Consider the following 5,504-nt stretch of genomic DNA (forward strand, 5'->3'; position numbering starts at 1 on the left):
AGGATCACATAGATATATGTACGCACATATAGGTAAACACACGGATTTTTTTTTTTTGGCAGGATTAAAAAATGTGGAGATAAGGGCTGATTAGTACATAGAAAGCCAAGAAAGAGGTTTCTTCTACTTTCCAAAGAGGGAAATATCGTCACCTCTCTCATTACAACTTGTGTTTTTATGAGGGAGGTAAAGGCTGATATCACATTGGGGTATTAATGTTTCCTATTTGATGGCAAGCTGATAACAAAGCAAGCTGATAACAAAGCAAGCTGATAACAAAGCAAGCAGAGTTGTATGCATGCCAGTCCAGTCAGATGGCTTTAAAAACACACTTCTGCATCTGTGATTCTGTAATATAAGTGAAAAGAAAAATCTTTAGAAATAGGGGAAATGAATATGGGATTCTCAGGGAGATGGAGGCGGTAGCATAATACTAAAACTATGAAGAAAATTATGTTGTATAAAGAAATAAGTAAAAATACATATAATGGATTCAGCCCTGATTAATCTATCAGTCTCCCACCATAATATTATCCTCTTGAGGGCAGGAATTATGTTTTATCATCCACCATCTGCTCCCATATTCCTTAATACAGTTTTTTGCACTTAGTAAATAGTAGGAATTAAATTTTGTAGATTTCAAATGGTTAAAAATTATTCATTTTAGAGATCACTTTTTCCAGAAGAGTTTGTACAATTATTAGTAAATAAGGGCCAAAACACAAAGTATTAAGAAGATCAAAGGATAGAGGCCAAACAGATCATTCTATGAATTATGAAAGATAAATCTTATCTAACAAAGTTTCTATTCCCATGTGTATAAATTATTGTCTCCTCAAACAAAGGCCTTTTAAGAACTCTTTAGAAAGGATTAAAGTAATATTGGTTACTACAGGTGACCACTGGGACTTCTTAAAATTGATGCTACCCTCCATGTGACAGCCCTCCATGTGACACTATGAATCCATCTTATTCTTGGGGCCTTTCTTCTAAATAATCAAGAGCTGGCAATAATCTCACTACATCTCACTACTTCTGTATATATCTTGCTATCTCCAGGCTCTTTCCTTACTGAACCTTTTCCAAGAATGACGAATCTTTGCTAATGAAAAGCAGCATTTTCTCAATGATTTTATTTAGAGCAACTTTGACATCCTTATTCCTCAGGCTGTAGATCAGGGGTTCAGCATTGGCACGATAATGGTGTAAAACACCGAAGACACTTTGCCTTGGTCCATGGAGGTGGCATTTGATGGCTGCAGGTACATAGAATGCTAGAGAGTCATAGAAGATTGTAACAGCCAAGATGTGGGAGCTGCATGTGCTGAAGGCTTTGGACCTGCCCTCAGTGGAGCGGATTCGCAGGATGCTGGCAATGATGGAGACACAGGAGCCAAGGATGGCCAAGGTTAGTGCAAGAATATTAAATGCACTGAAGCACAAAAGTACCGGTTCATTGATATAAGTGCTGGAGCAGGAGAGCTCCAGTAGTGGAAAAAGATCACAGAAGTAATGGTTGATCATTTTAGCCTTGCAGAAAATCGCGCTTAGCATGCAACCTGTATGAGCTGTGGCACCAATCAAGTCCATCATATATATCTCAACTACCAACCAGGAGCAGACCTGGTAAGACATGGTGACATTGTAAAGCAATAGATTACAGATGGCAACATAGCGATCATATGCCATCACAGCCAGCATATGACATTCTGATATAATAAAAAAAAAAAAAAAAGGAAAAAGTAGAGCTGAGTCATGCATTCAGGGTAGGAGATGGTGTTCTTCTCTATCACAAAGCTCACCAGCATTTTGGGGGTAATGACAGTGGAATAACAGAGGTCAATGAAGGACAAACTTCTGAGGAAATAGACATGGGGGTGGGCAGATAAGAACTGAGTCCAATCAGTGTGATCATGCCCAGGTTACCCATCGCAGTGACCACATAGGTTCCTAGGAAGAAAAGAAAGAGTGGCAGCTGGAGCTCTGGTTTGTCTGTTAGCCCAGCGGGGATGAATCAGTCACCTTGGAGTGACTTCCTGCTGCCATTTTCCTCTGAGAATTCCATGGAGGAAGAGAAGAAGAAATTTGAGGTGGGTGTTTATTTATGCAGTGTATAAACAGGTGCAAGTTTTATCATTCAGGTATTTCCAGTTCTCTTTCCCTGTCGTTGCTCTATGCTGGAAGTTAAAGACTCTGGGATCTCAGTTTCATGAGTCATATAAATAAACATCAGATGGATTATATCTTTTTTGTTTTTGTGCTAGAAGAGTGGGTCTTAGTACTGTCTGGTCTCTGAACACCTAATGAACTGTTTTGATAAGTTAGAATATTGAGTTTTCTGGGCCCTGGTGGTGCAATGGAAACCCTGGTGGTGTAGTGGCTAAAAGCTATGGCTGCTAACCAAAAGGTCGGCAGTTCAAATCCATCAGGTGCTTCTTGAAACCCTGTGAGGCAGTTCTACTCTATCCTATAGAGTCGCTATGAGTCAGAATTGAATTGATGGCAACTTTGTGTGTGTGTGTGTGTGATACAATAGTTAAGCACTTGGTTGCTAACTGGAAGGTTGGCAGTTCAAACCCACCCATTGGCTCTGCAGGAGAAAGACATGGCAATCTGCTTCTTTAAAGATTAAGACCCAGAAATACCTATGGGGCAGTTCTACCCTGTCGCATGGGACCTACAGGCATTGAAAATCAACTCAATGGCACCTAACTACAATGACAACAACAAAGCACATTCCATGACTTATTTGCAATCATCTCAACTCTTCTGGGGTACAAATACTACCAGGAACCAAGAACTTGGTGCCATCGAGTTGATTCTGACTCATGTCACTCCATGTGTGTCAGAGCAGAGATGCGCTTCACAGAATTTTCAATGGCTGATTTTTTGGAAGTAGATCAGCAGAACTTTCTTCTGAGGCACATTAACCTTTTGCACTATTCAGGAGTTCTGCAGCAATTACTAATATACTTATTTTATATATTTGGCTCATAGTAGTTAAACATTTGCCCATAGTTAGACATATTATAAACAAGTGACCAGTATAAGAGAGAAGGCCTGTCTGTCTCTATATAAGTCCTTCCCCATTTCACCTTTCCTTTCTACTTTTTTTTCTACTTTTAGCTACTCATGTCTGCCTTCCTGTGTTATCTCTTTGTGATATCAGAGAAACCATTCACTGCAATTAATGTGAGGAAAATATTAAAGATAAAGTACAAAAATAATGTATTGATCACTCATGTAGACTAGTTTTGCTTTAGGGAGTACTACTGGCACCAATTCAAAAATATACAAATAATGGCTCTAAAAAGTAAATGAATGGGTAATATTAAGTATATCACTCAAATCAAGCCCCATATCCAGGAAGAAAGTGCTTTTCTAATGAGAAGATGTCAGAAGCTCCTATGATTTAAGGTGAAATTCATTTTCAAAACACCATATGCTATGTACTCTTGTATAACCTGACGGGTTCATGATCCTTGGGGCTTTTGTTCCAGAGAGCCATGGCTGTACAATGGAAGTTTTGCATGATATCTAGACCATATTGTTTTTGCATGTTTTCTTGTTGTATTTTATACTCACCTTCAAATCAGATCTTTTATCAATCCCTCAATACCATTAAAGACCAAAGCAGAAAGAATGTGTGTGTCTCTGAGATCTGAGTTTGAAGGAAGTTGATGAGTTCCTGGCACGGAATACTGTGATGACTGTTCGATGTTAAGAAGAAAGAGATCCAAAAGGTATCATCAAATATTGATGGTATACCAAAATTAGGAGTTTTGAGATAAGAACGAATGTGAGGATGATATCACTATTTCTTCAGTGCTTATTATGTGATTAGAACTCTCCAGGCACATCATAAATATTATTTGATATATTTTCCCCAGAAATCCTATGTGGTATGAGTTTATTATTACCATTTTATACATGAAAAAAGTGAAACTAGAGAGACTTAAGCGAACTGTTCACGGTGACTGTGAATTTTCAGTATAGTTGTGGATGATGATTTCCTAATACAAACATAAAAAAAAAAAATAGTACAGATAAATTTGACATTGCTGTGGAAAATAAAAGTACTAATACTGATATCTCCTGGTAGTGGCATTCTACCCAAAACAAAGCATGTGCAAAATATGCTAGATTCAAAGAACATAAGAGCTTGAAAAAATTGTGATTCCATTTAGGCCAGCATCTAGAATAGATCCCACAGAGATGAGTCCTGCACTTATCATTTATCCACGCTCTGATTGCTCTATGAATAGTGAATGGATAAAGGGACATAACTGAGTTCACAATTGAAATAAATAAAAAAAAGTCATTATCTTTTCCAAATTGTCAGTTTCACCTAAAATTCTCCCATTATAAGAGAAAGGTGTTATTCTGTCACTAAAATATTTGCTGAAGGTATTTGTGGAGTTCCTCTACTTTCATGTTCCAAGATGTTTCAAGTACAATACTAAGGACAAAGGTTATTATAAAGTAATATCAATCTTTGGTATTGGCAATTTTCACATGCTTATTATTTTGTGGATTATTACTAAAATTAAAACCCTCAAAAATTTTCAATGTATTTTGAAAGATCCTTTGTTTGTTAATAGGAAATAGTTTTCTCTTGTTGTTGAAGTGTCTTATCTATAGGAGTAGAGTTTACCCATGATTATGAAGGAGTCATTCTACAGTGAGGGTCTATTAGTCTTTAGATAACATTAGAAAATTGCAAAATTATGATTTTAAAAGTGATTTGTCTAGAATTTTGCAATAGTACGAGGAAAAAATGTGTTCTCAGGTACACAATTATTTGACTTGTTTTGAAAAACAAAGTGAGATTTGAAACCTTTAAAAATGTCAGTAGCTTATTAGATGTGCTTCTGAAAACACTGAAAAAATTATGTTAATTTTCCAAGTAAAATGTCTTATGGATTGGTAAATGCCTTTTATAGAATCGTATCATTGCTGAATATATTATTGTTTATAATTCTAAAGTTGTACTTAGATATGTCATACCTTAAACAGTATAATAAATCTAATATCAAATAAAAATTTTAGGGCTGAATGCAAACTATTTTATGGATTATGAAATTTTCAAAACCACTTTAGACTACAAAATTATTAGCTATCTTATTGTCAGATGTATTCTTAAAATAGTGGTAATGAAGTACAGCAGATAAACTTCCAAAAGAAAATTAATACATAAGTTTCATTTCAAAATCATATACATGAGATAGTGCAGGCACAACATAACATACAAACATTCCAAGCAATATCAAAGATTCTTTCTTTCTTTTTTTTTGTCATTCTAGATAGTGTAATGAAACTTGAGTTTGTCTTGTATATTAAATATCTAGTGTATAAGAACTATCTAAAGTTAAAATAATGTCTCTCATATTTTTTTAACAAAGAAAGTCTAAAATTAAGTCATGTAAATCATTTTTTCACAAGTTGATAAATTACATTTTGGATATTTCAGATTTCCATTTTGTTTTCAGAAATATTTTAAAAAC

The 5,504-nt window shown here is 35.5% G+C and overlaps 1 pseudogene; it reads right to left on the reverse strand.

Annotated features, from left to right (window-relative positions):
• Positions 1-1,068: 1,068 nt before the first annotated feature.
• LOC126061030 (olfactory receptor 150-like) lies at positions 1,069-3,508 on the reverse strand (annotated as a pseudogene).
• Between the last annotated feature and the right edge of the window lie 1,996 nt (positions 3,509-5,504).

Source organism: Elephas maximus, chromosome 17 (genome assembly GCF_024166365.1).
Source record: "Elephas maximus indicus isolate mEleMax1 chromosome 17, mEleMax1 primary haplotype, whole genome shotgun sequence".
In the NCBI taxonomy this organism is placed as follows: Eukaryota; Metazoa; Chordata; class Mammalia; order Proboscidea; family Elephantidae; genus Elephas; species Elephas maximus.